Source organism: Euleptes europaea, chromosome 6, assembly GCF_029931775.1.
Source record: "Euleptes europaea isolate rEulEur1 chromosome 6, rEulEur1.hap1, whole genome shotgun sequence".
NCBI lineage: Eukaryota > Metazoa > Chordata > Lepidosauria > Squamata > Sphaerodactylidae > Euleptes > Euleptes europaea.
In genome coordinates, this window is record NC_079317.1 from 18,525,740 (window position 1) to 18,541,581 (window position 15,842).

The 15,842-nt window shown below is 43.8% G+C and overlaps 1 non-coding gene across 1 annotated transcript; it reads right to left on the reverse strand.

Moving 5' to 3' along the window:
- Window positions 1-14,591: 14,591 nt before the first annotated feature.
- Window positions 14,592-14,663, reverse strand: TRNAA-UGC (transfer RNA alanine (anticodon UGC)). The gene has a single exon. It is a non-coding gene; the product is annotated as a tRNA-Ala (tRNA).
- Between the last annotated feature and the right edge of the window lie 1,179 nt (window positions 14,664-15,842).

Sequence of the window (15,842 nt, forward strand, 5' to 3'; positions counted from 1 at the left end):
TTTGACACAGGAGGCCGTTCTGCTACAACTTGATATCCTGAACTCTGTAGGTGTGTCTCAAGGGAGCAAAAATAGAACAGAAAATCAGAATCCTAAAAAGAGGTTTTCCCATGGTAGCCATTAATGGGGAACCAATGATATGGCTTTGGAGGTACCGAAGATGGTGAACAACTAGAGAAACCAAGAGGGGGAAATAGAACATTTACGCTGAATTTTATTGGCAGTTGTAGAGCACAGGAAGGCTTTTAGACCATTTCCTTGTTTTATGTTGAAAACTGATGCTTTTTATGGGAGTATCTTCTTGTTCTAAACTGCCTTGGGAACAACAGTCTGTGAAGCAATCTATAAATATTTTGAATCAATTATGTTTTATTGTTTGATAGACAGAGGGTCATTAAGGTACAAAAGGGCTTCAAGGCTCATTATCTATGATTATTGCATAAGCAAGATTTATTAAACCAGTGGTATGTTTTCCCCTATAACAGCCAAAGTTTCAGTGTCTGATGCGAAGGAACAGACTCACAAGCCCCTTCTGTTTTTTTCCAGTTAATCCTCAGGAAGTTGGAAATCCCCTGTAGCACCCCAAGTCTCCACTTGGTGACACTGCACATTACCCTCAGTCACCAGGAGTGCCAAAGCCAATCTGGTATCCAGCCATTGCCACCAATGATCCTTAGAGTATCTTCTGCCAAACAGGGTTGTATGTCTCCTACTCTGTACCTGCATTGCCATTTACAGGTTCCATCAAATTTCTGTGCATACCTGCACCACTCCCTAAGATAGCATAAGAACATAAGAAAAGCCATGCCAGCTCAGACCAAGGCCCATCAAGTCCAGCAGTCTGTTCACACATTGGCCAATCAGGTGCCTCTAGGAAGCCCACAAACAAGACAACTGCAGCAGCATCCTGCCTGGGTTCCAAAGCACCTAATATAATACGCATGCTCCTTTGATACAAGAGAGAATAGGTATGCATCATGACTACTATTCATTTTGACTAGAAGCTATGGATAGTCCTATCCTCCATGAACATGTCCACTCCCCTCTTAAAGCCTTCCAAGTTGGCAGCCATCACCACATCCTGGGGCAGGGAGTTCCACAGTTTAACGTTGTGTGAGGAAATACTTCCTTTTATCAGTTTTGAATCGCTCACCCTCCAGCTTCAGCAGATGACCCTGCATTCCAGTATTATGGGAGAGGGAGAAAAGCTTCTCCCTGTCTACTCTCTCCATACCATGCATGATGTTATAGACCTCTATCATGTCTCCCCATAGGGGGATCTACTGCAACATTACCCACACAAAATATTGTGCTCCAAAGAGAGCAAGCTGACCTGCTCACCTTCCTCGTTACTACACTTCAGAACACTAGATCAAAAAGGTGTGGTGTTCACATTTAAAATATAAGAAAGTAGTAAATGAAAGAAATGAATTAAAATATTACATATGTTCTGTTCAAGCATTTGGGATGAGCAAGGGAACAAAAAATGTACACAGACCTCTTTCCCTACATTAGGTATTTCCTAAATGATATTTAGGAGGGAAGGCTGCCTTTCCTTGATGTTGCTTAGGTCTTCTCTCCATTGTCCCTTGCAAAGTGGGGTCCCTAGGTAAGAGCTTAATTCACCATGGCTTGTGCTCCCAATCTTAAATGCTTAATGCTTTGTCATAAAATATTAGGCATTACCACTGATGGAGTAAGCCTAAGCAGGTCTACTCATATGATTTATACATTGAGGCTTACTCCCAGGAAAGTTTGTAGCATTGCAGCCGGAGTGAGCGTGTGTTCATCAATAACGTGTGCCAAAAGTCAAATGCTTTGGTGGAGGTGCATAAAAGTGACAGTCAACAATTTTAAGAGGTAATAATATAAAATTATAGATCATTCACACCTTCCCCAGTGACTTGGGTTTCTACCCCACTCCCCAGAAAGGCCTCATGTGTTTACCTTGTGTGACGCACCGAATGCCTTCTTGAATGATTCAGCATTTTGGCGTTTCAGGATGATGCCTTCAGCAGGAACCAATTAATTCTTCAGTGGACTTAATGCTGTAGCATGGGGATTTTTCCTTCCTTCTTGATGCAACATGTTTTATTATTTTGGGACCATATGGCGATCTTTTTTAAAAACAACAACAACAACAACAACAACAGCTCATCGTAAAACACAATTAAAAAAAATCAAAACAAGAAGTGACTTTGATGCACTTACAATGGGTGAAGAGATTCAAATAAAGCCAAAGTCTGGTTTGAACCTTTGTGGGGAAATTGGGGAAACAATGGCCCACTTTTCACAGAAGATTTTGATGCTCTCTTGCCGCGGAGCAAAAAAAAAAAAGCGATTTAAATTTATTTTTCATGGGCGCGATTTAAATTCATGTTTTCATATCCCCATCAATCCAGAAGTAGTTTTGGTTTTTCATGGGAACAAAGCAAGCAGTATTCTACAACAGTTGGGTCTGTCCCCTTCTGAAAAGCTCATGGTTTATGCCCGCCCCCAACTCTGCCCCAACTCCACCCAGCAGATTACCCAGTGCAGTTCACCTCTTTGGACACAGCCCCAGCCAAAAAAACCACCAGTCCCCCTGGTTTCCTTATATAATTTTTCTATTTACCATGCTCCCCGTTCCCCCCGCCATACTTGGCCACACACCCCCTTTCCCAGGCTTTGACAGACGGTCATCATTGTGCCCCCCCCATAGAGCTCCGGCCATCCACTGCCAGGAACTTCCATCCAGATAGAGAAGGGAGACCCAGAGCAGACTGGCTGCCCCTCTTCGGAAGGGTGACGGGAGTTTTGGCTTGGATTTGCCGCTCTCAGGATGCCCCCCCAACACACACACACAGGATCGCACCAGCAGGAGGGAGACCCAGAGCAGACTGGCTGCCCCACTTCATAAGGGTGACGGGAGTTTTGGCTTGGATTTGCCGTTCTCAGGATGCCCCCCCCCAACACACACACACAGGATTGCACCGGCAGGAGGAAGACCCAGGGCAGACTGGCTGCCCCTTTTCAGAAGGGTGACGGGAGTTTTGGCTTGGATTTGCAGGAGGGAGATCTGTCCTGCCTTGGAGGGAGGCTGTCCCCCAGGCTTGAAACTCTCCCAGCCAATCGGTGTTCACAGGGAAGGAGAAATTAGCTGACATGGGCGGGGACAATTGGTCCAAACCCAGGAACGTTTTTCATGGAGCGAAAAAAAACTTGTAGCAACCACAAAGAACGGACCAACACAGGTTTGAGAAGACATGGAGTTGATGCTGTTTTTCTGCTAAAGCTCGAAGCGTTCATGAATAATCAAAAATTTGCAGCTGCCCAAAATGAAGGCGAAACCATGCCAAACTTCCGTGAAAAAATGACCAATGTGTTATGGAAAAGAGCAACTAAAAATGAATATAGAACTTTAGTATAAGAGCCACGCAGATGAAATTAGCATGAGGGTCAGGATGAGGAGAGAGTATATATATTGGATCCTTGCATGGGATCCAATGCAAATTCTGTTGCTTTGCTCATCATTTGTGTCTTATCCAGGGATCTCCGACCTGTTTTATGAGCATGGAAACAAAGTACAGATTCATATTTTGGAGACCCTCACCAACCCTCAGATAGGAAAGATCAGCAAGCAAACAGGGGACACTGCTTCTAATCACCCACCCACCAAGGTGAAGGAACATCAGATGCTGCTCACCTCCTGTCTTTCCTTTGGGTAGGAGCACTTCTCCTAGTAGCCATCACTGTACACACTGTACACACAGAGTGGGGTTTTCATTGAGAAAAACCTGAATAAGCTTTTGAAAGGTCGTGTGGAACCTAACTAGATAGCAGCCAGTCATACAAGCATAAATATTTAGGATCAAAACTTTAATATGGCATACTGAACACATGCTCAGATCTTGCAAGATCTGAGCAAGGCTGTCAAAGATAGGACATTTTGGAAGACTTTCATTCACAAGGTCGCCATGAGTTGGAGGCAACTTGACGGCACTTAACACACACACACACACACCGAATACATGCATATGGAAACCTACAAGTGATGTAATGTGGGAGAAAAAGTCAGGGAAAAGTGAAACGAAGCAGGGAATTTAAATTTGAATTTTGGTGGGATGAAGTGACCTCATAGGAAGAGGAGGAGTTTGAGGAGCTAACCTTTGACCTGGATATGATATCACAGTATGTGTCACCACAGGTCATGATACCACATCCTACTGTTCTCCCTTCCCAAACTCTGCCTTCCTCAGGCACTGTCCCCAAATTATCAATAATTGCTCAAGCCAAAGTTGCAACCCTAGTACCATGGGGGCTTGAAATTGCATTTGCTCACAAGGGTCCAGAACTGAAATCTGAGGAATACAGCACCTTCTCCTAGGCCATTTATGCATTGGGAGGTTTTGCCTTGGATTTGCCGCTCTTTAGATGTGCATTTTCCCCATCCAAATTCTCAAAACTCAACAATAAGTCCCCATGCAGAGTTCTGAGAATTCGGATGGGGAAAAGGTGCATCTAAAGAGCGGCAATTCCAAGGCAAAACCTCCCATGCATAAATGGCCCTAGACTTGGGGGAGCAACTCAAGAGGAGGGGCTGTGGCTCAGTGGCAGAGCATCTGCTTGGCATGCAGAAGGCCCCAGGTTCAATCCCTGGCATCTTCAGTTAAAGGGACTAGGCAAGTAGGTGATGTGAAAGACCTCTGCCTGAGACCCCTGGAGAGCTGCTGCTGGTCAGAGCAGACAATACTGACTTTGATGGACCAAGGGTCTGACCCAGTAAAAGGCAGCTTCATGTGTGAGTTATCCCCATATTATTATCGGTTGCTCAGGCTGCCCAGTGAGTTCATGCAGGGACATGTGGCCCATAGGTCATGTTTTTAATCTTTAAATTGCACCAGACTCCAATGTGTTTGATGAGTAAGCGAGCAAATGGAATGAAGGGAAAGAAAGAAATGGTACATCTAAAAGTTTTTTTCCTACAGACTTGGCACAGAAGGTGTCTCTGTGATTCATGGCATTATTTAGGAACGAGGCAGTTGTTAAAACAATATTTACAGCAAGCTATAAGCATTCTCTTCCAGTGATTATTTAAATGTAATTCAAATAGTGTGCTGTTCATCCCCCCCCAAAAAAACACATTAAAGTGGATTATTTATAGTTCTTCATTAGAACACATCCAGATTTGTTAAAAATCAAAATTCGTTGCCACTGACATTCAGCCTTTAATTGTATCTGTTGCTTGCAAGGAAAACATGAAGATTCAGATTTTGAGCCAATGGTCTTGCTGCACTGGGACTTCTCTCATGTTCCATAGAATCCCCAAAAAGGGCATCTGCTGGACATCCATAGCTGCTTTGCCTTAGATAATGGCTGCATCCACATCTAGGCCATTTATGCTTGGTAATTAGCAGCGTGTTCCAGGCTGAAGTGCCCCACAGCTTTTTTTTGAGTTTTTCACGCTGAACCATCATTCATGAAGTGACTGTGAAGCCAGCACATACCTGCTTCGCATTTCTTAAGAGCCCCTTGACGCCCTTTTGTGTTTGCTCCACCCCCGCCGAGAAGAATCCCCTCAAGGAAGCATGCAAAATTCACAGCCATGCGTTAGCTATGCAAACTGAGGTTGCTAATGGAAGGAACAAAGGAGCAAGCGAGTGTGTGTGGGGGTGGATTTTCTCTTTTTGTGTCGGGACCGTGAATAAGCATTTTAAAGGTCGCATTTAAAAACATTTTTTGAGTGAGCATCAAAATTGACCCTGCATAAATGGCCCTAGTCAACTATTTCACTATCATTGCACTATAGCAACCATTCACCTTCTGGAATGTCTTGTCCATACATGAAAATCCAGTTGTCCATGGTGGTTGTAGCGCAATAGCCCACGATGCATGGATGCAGATGATGATGGTCTTCCTCCTTATTCTTTCTATAGATTTTACAAGTCAGAAGAAACTTCTAGATCTATGCAGAAAAGCTCAAGGAACACTGAAAAATTCTGAAGGTTCCAGTGAACTTTAGGGGCGCTTCCATGCATGCACATTAAAATAAATTCTTTGCTTTTTAAATTCTGCCTTCATGTACACGATTGTGAAAATGTAACCTTTACAAGCAGCTTAATTTACAAGCAGCATCTTCTTCTTTAGAGAAATGCAGTAGTTCACATTATCTAAATGCCATTAAATAACAGTAAGTGATCAAAGGAGAACTGCATTATGTAAAAATACAAGCATTTTTGCATTATTTAAATAACATTAAATGATGCATTATTACGTTATTAGCTAGGCCCAAACTCTAATACTACTGTTAATTCTCTCTTGCTTTCCTATAAGAGACTGTGAAAACTTAAAAAAAAAATTAGCCTCATCATTTGTACTGAAATATTCACATGGTGGCAGTGACATATGCATTTCATTTTGGCCAAATTTTTCTAGAGTTTATAATACTAACATGTCCACCTTAGACAATATCCTTGATCCAAGTTTTAACATACTTGCTTTTAAGTAATGGAAGCCAGGCATTGGGGATATGGAAATATTCAGTCCTAAAAACAAACTGGAAGGGGGCAGGAGGCACCTAAGGGTGAGAAATGGAATGGATACACCTAAATGATGTTCAGGGAATCCCAGGGACCCAACAGGAATTGTAAGCACTATAGCAGAATGTGGTGTATTTGCGCCATTTCAGAAATAAATTAGACATTTGTGTTCCATGATTTATGAGATTGTGAATGGGATCATGTAGGTGTATGTGTGAGGGGGACATGTTGCATACGTCTATGGGGCCCAGAAGAAAGATGGGGAGGGGTCATGGCTCAGTGGTAGGGTTGCCAGGTCCCTCTTTGCCACAGGCGGGAGGTTTTGGGGTGGAGCCTGAGGAGGGCAGGGTTTGAGGAGGGGAGGGACTTCAATGCCATAGAGTCCAGTTGCCAAAGCAGCCATTTTCTCCAGGTGAACTGATCTCTATCTGCTGGAGATCAGTTGTAATAGCAAGAGATCTCCAGCTAGTACCTGGAGGTCAGCAATCTTACTCAGTGGGAGAGCAGGTCCCAGTTTCAATCTCCGGCATCTCCAGTTGAAAAGGACTGGGCAGAAGGTGATGTGAGAGACCTCTGCCTGAGACCCTGGAGAGCTGCTGCTAGTCAGTATTGAGTAGACAATACTGATCTTGATATACTGATGGGCTGATATAGTATAATTCAATTTCATGTGCCCAAGCTTGGGTTCTAGAATGTGTGTGTGTGTAAAGTACCGTCAAGTCACAGCCGACTTATGGCAACCCCTTTTGGGAGTTTTCATGGCAAGAGACTAACAGAGGTGGTTTGCCAGTGCCTTCCTCTGCACAGCAACCCTGGTATTCCTTGGTGGTCTCCCATCCAAATACTAACCAGGACTGACCCTGCTTAGCTTCTGAGATCTGACGAGATCAGGCTAGCCTGGGCCATCCAGGTCAGGACTGGGTTCTAGAATAGGGGAAGAGAAATTTACAGTAAAATCCTAAACGGAGTTGTACCTTTCCAAGTCCACTGAACGCGATGGTGTTTTTCTTTTCTTTTTGCCGTCAAATCACTGAGCATACAGATAGTCTGTATTAATCATGTACAGGGGCCAGAGTGTTATATGAACATATGAAGCTGCCTTATACTGAATGAGACCCTTGGTCCATCAAAGTCAGTACTGTCTACTCAGAGCAGCAGTGGCTCTCCAGGGTCTTAGGTAGAGCTCTTTCACATCACCTATTTGCCTGGTCCCTTTAACTGGAGATGCCAGGAATTGAACCTAGGACCTTCTGCATGCCAAACAGATGCTCTACCACTGAGCCGCAGCCCCTCCCCAATATTGTTGTGCACAGGGCTCGCCCTTATGCCTCTCATTAACATGGTGCATGCATGGACGGGCTGAGGTACACACATAGTGTTGCGCCTGGAAACACTACAAGCTGAGAGGAAGTCTCTTCAACGGTTAAAAGAACAAAACAAAAATCATAAGACAAAGCTACAGGCAAGCTGCACTATTAGAATGAATCCCTACAGCATCAGCATAACAAATCACAATTCCAATTTTTCAATGGCTGCTCTCTTTACCAGCAACTTAAATACATTTTCCCCCCACTGAATCTCAGTCTCCTCCCATTTCTACATCCCTCTGCCGTCACAACTTCATTTCTTAGCTGCTGGAATCAGCAAGTTAAAACTACATTTGATTTAAGCACAGGAAGGTCTTTGCATAGAACAACAGAATCTTTCAAACAACTAGTTCTCTGGTCAGGAGATGTTACTGAAGGTCTTTGCCTTAGCAACGCAGAGGATTGTTGCAACCTCAAGAATGTGTGTGTGTGTATGTGCTGTTTATGCATACTGAGAGTGAATAAAGCAGAAAAGGAGAGAAAGAAAAGTGGGGGGTTGTGACCCATGACACGAATGTCACGTCTGAGCCGTGTTTATGTACACACGGGCATTCCAGAGTGCTGAAAGGTAAAATACCCTTCAGGCGGGCATTACAATAGCTGCAAACATGGGTCCATGGTGCATGCATGGAGAGGCTGGTGTATATTTAGCTGCAAACATGACTCAGTGGCAGAGCACCTGCTTTGCATGCAGAAGGTCCTAATTTCAATCCCTGACATCTCCAATTAAAAGGATCAGGTAGTAGGTGATATGAACCGGCAGCGGCTCTCCAGGTTCTCAGGCAGAGATCTTCACTGTTGCCTGCAACTGAATCTTTTCAGTTTAAGAGCGAACTTTCTGCATGCAAAGCCATAGTCCCACCCCAAACCACCGAGCCACAGATCCATCCCTAGCTTGTCTCATCTCAAAAGAGCAGCAGGAGCTGTAGTGCAGAAATGTCTGTTGGATTAAATGCTGGAGCCTTGTAACCAACTGACGCTGCCAATTGCCTCTGTATCTTTCTGTCTCTCTCTGCCTCACACTCTCTCAAGATGTCACACTGTTTCAGTTAAGATGAAGGAAATGTTATAGAAACCTCTTAAGGAAAATGCTGTTTGTTTTAAAAGACTTTATGGACAGTTATTAAAAAACAGTTTTCTTCAGTTTTAATACGTGTGCTATTCATATTCCTCCACATTTCTAGTATTGGCTGTTTTGAACTCTGCTGCTTGAAACAAGTAGAATATCCTGCACTGAGTGAGTATTGCCCCACAAGAAGGGATTGGATTAATTTCCATTCCCCCCCTCAACAAATACATCAAGGTTTTGACAGCAGAATATATTGTATAACTTGTAACATGACAAAAAAGGCGGACATAAATAAACCTGTCAGTGCTTTCTGCCAGTCATATGCTCCCTCACTGTTCGACTGCACATCTTTACAGGATCACATCCATCTACTCTGACATCTGGTATGTAGCAAACAAAAGATTGCTGGCTCGGAAGAGCCACAGAAACATGCTGTCCACAGCCAAAAGTCACTTAGCACTAGAACATGTACACATATGGCAAGCTTGCCTCATCCATCGACGATGAGTTTTTAACAGTAAGGCTGGGACTCTCATATGGGAGGAAGCCAAGCCATGCTATGGTGGCTATACATTAAAGTGTAAGGGAAACGTATCTTTTGATAGGTTTGAAAATGAGCATGACACACTTTCTCTCCTCTCTCTCTGGATGAAACTGTCCAAAGTTGACAATGACTCATTGCAGAGAAAAAGAGCCCGAAATTTCCCTTCTGTCTCTGGAATCATTTACATCACAGATTCTTCACTGATGTCAGCCTTTTCAGCCAAGTCTCTCCAAAAGCTGGCAGTAGAAAGCACTGGGGCAAGGAGAGGGGTGGGGAGAGTCAAGTGTGATAGGATCAGATTGACACCGTGGTCCTTTGGGTTTTAAATGCAGGCACAAAAGGCTCAACCTTTCAAGATTTTTAACAGGGCCAAACTGGAAGACTTCTCACAGCACACAGTTAGGTTGCACACAGGGAGAACATCAGCTCGTTTGCCCCCCCAACACCTATGCCCATGGATTCCCTCAGTGGGCTCTAAGGAGTCAGATACAAGTCCTGAGATCCCCAGATGAACCATCAGAAACACAAAAGCAGCCCCATCCTTGGAAGAAGAAGTCCTTAAATTAGCCTCAAAGCTCATGGTCTGATGGTTCCATAGATTTTCATCACCTGGTGATGCAGTCATCAGGTGATAAAGATCAATGGATGAACTGGTTCATGGCTTTGGGGCTAATTTAAGGATGACTTCTTCCAAGGATGGCCTCCAAGGAATACCAGGGGCATGACATGGAGGCAGGCAATGGCAAATCACCTCTGAACGTCTCTTGCCTTGAAAACCCTATGGGGTCACCATACGTCACCGGTGACTAGACAGCAACACACACACATAGCTCCCTATTCCATTTGTTCCTGAGACTCTTCATATCATATTTCTTAATCGGCATCAAATATTTAATAAACAAATATTGTAGGTTTGTTTTCTTCATCGGTTCAGTTAGAGTTTCCAAGAGCAAAAAGGACTCTGAGACACTTGATGCCACAAGGACATATTTAGATACCAACAGATGGTGCAATTGTAAATATTGCCATTTGACAGAAGTTGACAAGTCACATCTAGACTTCAGCTGAGAAAATGACAAAACCTCATCATCATAGCCTATCAATTGATCCAATTGATATAAAAATCCTCATATTGTTCCAAGCCCTCCTTAAAAAAAAGATTTCTTCCCCATTTTTAGGTTTAGATTGACCCATTATATTAATTTAGCATGTGAAAATGGAACAAATGGATATTGTCACGACATTATGGGACACTGTTCTCTAGCTGCAGGAACTGCAGGGTCCACTGTAATGGGATCCACTGTAGCATAAGTAGATCCTAATGCATTCCATGTAGAGAGCAGCACCAGACAAGAAGCCTCCAAAAGAGCCCACGATGAAAAGTCCAGCTACAAACCGCGATCCCAATAATCAGTACAATGAATTAATGTCCTCCAAAACTTCCTATCATTAACAGTCATGTTCAGGTCTTGCAGACTGAGGGCCTTGCTTCCTTTATAGAGTCAATCCATCTCCTCTTGTGTCTTCCTCTTTTCCTGCGACCTTTAAATTTTCCTGGCATGATTGTCTTTTCCAGTGACTCTTGTCATCTAATTATGTGACCAAAGTACAATAGCCTCAGTTTAGTCATTGTAGCTTTTAGGGACAGTTCAGGCTTGATTTGATCTAGAACCCACTGATGTGTCTTTTTGGCAGTCCATGGTATAGCTATTATGGTATTCAATTGAGACTGGGGAATTGGGGAGCATCCACAATGCTAATTGAAGGTGAGTCACTCTTCCTCACCTTAACATACTTAATAGACTTCTATGAAAATGCCCCACCCCCAAGCTCCTTTGGAAGTAGGGTGTGATGATAAAGTAATAGATAAAAAATGTCTGCTGTGCTTGGGCATCATTGATGAAGCTAGCTAGAAGAAGTTAGCTTATTAACTCAGTAGTTATCAGGGGCTAATTGGGTTTCACCCAGCCCTATAAAGCCCCAGAGCTTGATCTGGCTTCTAATTGCCTTTGATATACTGACATGACACTCATAAGAACGTAAGAAAGGTCAATCAAGTCCACCAGTCTGTTCACACAGTGGCCAACCAGGTGCATCTAGGAAGCCCACAAAGAAGACAACTGTAGCAGCATTGTCCTGCATGTGTTCGAATCTAAATCACCAAATATAATACACATGCTCCTCTGATCCTGGAGAGAGTAGGTATGCATCATGACTAGTAGCCATTCTGACTAGTAGCCATGAATAGCCCTCTCCTCCATGAATAGCCCTCTCCTCCATGAACGTGTCCACTCCCCTCGTAAAGCCTTCCAAGTTGGCAGCCATCACCTCATCCTGGGGAAGAGAGTTCCACAATTTAACTATACGTTGTGTGAAGAAATACTTCCTTTTATCTGTTTTGAATCTCTCACCCCCCAGCTTCAGCAGATGACCCCGTGTTCTAGTATTATGGGAGAGGGAGAAAAACTCCCTGTCTACTCTCTCCATACCTTGCCTAATTTTATAGACCTCTATCATGTCTCCCCTCAGCCACCTTCTTTCCAAGCTGAACAGCTCTAAGCATTTTAACAGCTCCTCACAGGGCAGTTGCTATAGTCCTGTGCCTTAAAGAGAAAACAAAGATGTCGTCTGACTTGGGGCATCTATTTGGCCTTGCCAAACTGGAAAAAAGGCCTCTGTAAACAGTAGCTAAAAAGCCAAATCCAGAAGAGCTGAAAAAAATTGGCTTGTTCAGCTTTTTTGGGATTCCCCATAGGCTTCAATTGAAGCCTTTAAATCCCCCCAATCCATTATAGTCTATGGGGTAACTTTCAAGGGCTTTGAGGGGCTGTTTTTTAAGGTAGAGGCACCAAGTGTTCAGCGTAGCTGCTCGTGACTCTCCTTACATGAACCCACAAGTTTGGTAAAGATTAGGTCAGGGAGTCCAATTTTATGCCCCCCCCCCCCAAAGACGGTGCCCCCCTCCATCCTCCATTGTTTCCAATGGAGGAAAATGGGGCCCCATAAAATTGGACCCCCTGACCCAATCTTTATCAAACTTGGAGTCACCAGCAGCTACACTGAACATGTTGTGCCTCTACCTTGAAAAACAGCCCCCACAGATCCCCAGAAATATTCCACATAAGGTATAATGGACCCAAAAATTTTGATTTTGGAAAAAGAGACCCCAGACCAGGGTGGAGATTTGGGATTTTTCAGGGCTCTTGAAAATATTCGGGTCCAATATACCCAAATCCAAATGTTACTGATTTTTTTGATGCACACTCCTATTTATTTGTTTGTGTCTCTATCCCCGTCCTAGGAAGGGCTCAGGGCAGCTAACATCACAAACACTTAATACACTAAAATCACAGTATACATAGATCATAAAACTTAAAAACAATCCCAAATATTAATCAATTTATAGTTAAAAACAAGTGGCGCCCACTTTGTCCTAAATACAAATGGAATTACCATTGCAGGACACCAGGACAGACTTGAGGATGCTGTGTCTGCTACCGCCCATGATTAACTATTCCTTTGTTCTCCATCCAGGACCATGTTTTCCAAAGCCTTTAAAGTTTGTTCTCTTTAATGAATGGTTTCCATCCATTGTGTCATAAGGCTGGTCAATCTGTTGCTAATTTGCTCTCTTCGTCCATTTGTCCAGTGCCCTCCAGAGACTTATCATAATAGAAACAATACGGCAGAACAGGACTCCCCAAGATGAGTGTGGTCATTGGACATATGTAGCAGCTCACCAACAGCTAGGATTGCCAGATCCAGGTTGAGAAATACCTGGAGATTTGGGGGGTGGAGCCTGAGGAGGGCGTGGTTTGGGGAGGGGAGGGACTTCAATGCCACAGAGTCCAATTGTGGCCATTTTCTCCAAGTGAACTGATCAGTTGTAACCACAGGAGATCTCCCGCTAGTACCTGGAGGTTGGCAACCCTACCAACTATTGAGAAGTGGCTGCTGGACACTGCAGAAATGGGGGATAGGGGGCTATTTTTACAGGGTGTAGATAATGGCTGCATTTGGTATAGTGGCTCACAAATTGTGCAGAGCTGGACTAAGGTTTACTTTGCACTGTGACTCAGAGGTAGAACCCAGGGCTTGCATGCAGAAGGCAGCATAGGTTGGGAAGGATCTTTCTCTGCCTGAGATCCTGGACAAACAGCTTTTTGTGCTCGCAGTTCCTCTGGTAAAATTTCCAGATCTCAAGGTCTGACCTGAATTAACCAGTTTTAGCTTTTTCTCTCTGGGGCTCTAGGCAAACGAAATCTTTATACAATGTAAAATAACAAAGGCAAATAACATGGGTAAAATAACACAGGCAGCATTCATTACAGTATTAATTGTAATTATTATTGCAACAACTAAACGGTTCATTCAGATATTGTTATTTATTGGAGTGGCCTGCCTATGTTATTTTGCATTGCATTCACATTCTATCATAGTGGTGCTGATTTTGTAAACGAACTCTTTAGACAGGAGCCAGAATCCAGGGAGTGGGCTGTTTTCTGATCCGTAATGTTGGTATTTCTTGCACTCCAGCCCCTCACCTCATTCATCATGCTTCTTCCATGAGGAAACATGCACAGCCAGGACTTTCGGTCAACCCAACAGGTATCCTTCTCAGCCTCACAAAATGCCACTAATCCCTGGCTCTATCCCACCAGGTTCCACCTTTCTGATCTGTGGTATACCTAGGGTTGCCAGCTCTGAGTTGGGAAATACCTGGAGATTTGGGGGGTGGAGCCTAAGGAGGGCAGGGTTTGGAGAGGAGAGGGACTTCAATGCCATGGAATCCAATTGCCAAAGCGGCCATATTCTCCAGGGGAACTGATCTCTGTCACCTGGAGATCAGTTGTAATAGCGGGAGATCTCCAGCCACCACCTGGAGGTTGGCAACCTTAGGTATACCTCCCACACAGCTCTCAGACTTCTTCCCCTTGAGCTCAGCTGTTGTATGGAACTGAGGACACAAGAACACATGAAACTGCCTTATGATTAGTAAGAACTCTGGTCTATCAGGGTCAGTGTTGACTACTCTGGTTGGCAGCAGCTCTCCAGAATCTCATGTAGAGGTCTTCCTGCCTGCTCCCTTTAACTGGAGGTGCCAGGGATTGAACCTGGGGCCTTTTGCATGCAAAGCAGATGCTCTACCACTGAGCCACACTCCCTGCCCTATTAGGCTACATGTGTTTACAGCCATCCCCATCCAGCTAGGGATTGACTTCAAGCCTGTTTCTGCATACATATGGTTGTTAGCTGGGTCAAGGCAACCGAATCAAGTAATTCCAAAGGAGTAGCTGTGTTTGCCTGTTGTAGCAAAAATACAAAGAGAGTCTGCTGAAGACCATCAGAAGTTCCCCTTGGCTAGATTTTATTTTATGAGATGCTGGATTCTCAGAAAACAGCATAACCAATTTGTAATGTTAAGTTAACTACTGCACGATTCTTCTGCATAGGCTTAACTATTCCATAGCTTTCCCAGCACTGAATCATGGGGTTGAAAGGAGGCTGTTTTGGTGAAACGAGCTTCTGGGGAAAGAAGTAAACTGCAGAGAATAGATGTATGCAGCATACAGCACTGATTCTCCCCCCCCCCCCCATAAAGATACCGGCTGTGTGGAAACTGATATCTTCATCCCACAGTCCTTTATTGTCAGTCTTCAATTTTTAAAGTCTTGTCGTGCCTTTATCCCTTTACTAAATGCTCCACTGAGAAAATGTTATACAATGTTTTGGAACTTTTCTAACAGATTTGCACTTCGAGGGAAGTTACCTGACAGCTGCTTTATTGCATTTCCTAAATTATGACTCCTATCCCCCTTATAGTTGCTCTCCATTGCCTATAACTCTTCCTTCCTTGCTACCACCACCACCCTGGTAATTAATTATGTAAGTTCTCTGAAAACAAAAATTTGTGGGTTTGTCTGAAAGACCGGATAATGGAATTGGGCTTGGTCGCTGGTTCCCCGCCTCACCTGCAAAGGGGGTCAGTCTTTGCCAGCTGTCAGCTCCATAGTTTTTACAGCCCAGTTTCAAGAATTACATTATAATGAAGCTCTACTCTGCAGTAGGTGTTCTCCAAACATTTCTTGTAGCTGGGTAGCTTTCGGATTTGTTCTACGGTCTAGGAATGCCTGTGTATTTTGAAATACAGGAATTTCCTCTCAACTAGATGTCTGGCAATCCGGCTTACCACCCACACTACATGCTGTACCATTGCGGAGGGTCCAGCCAATACTCTTGGGGTTTTAAAAAAAATCAGGATGAGGTTTTGTGGGGGTTTAGCTTGCTGTTCAACATAATCTAATTTAAGGCTGTAATCATAGCTCCTACCAAATCTGTTTAGG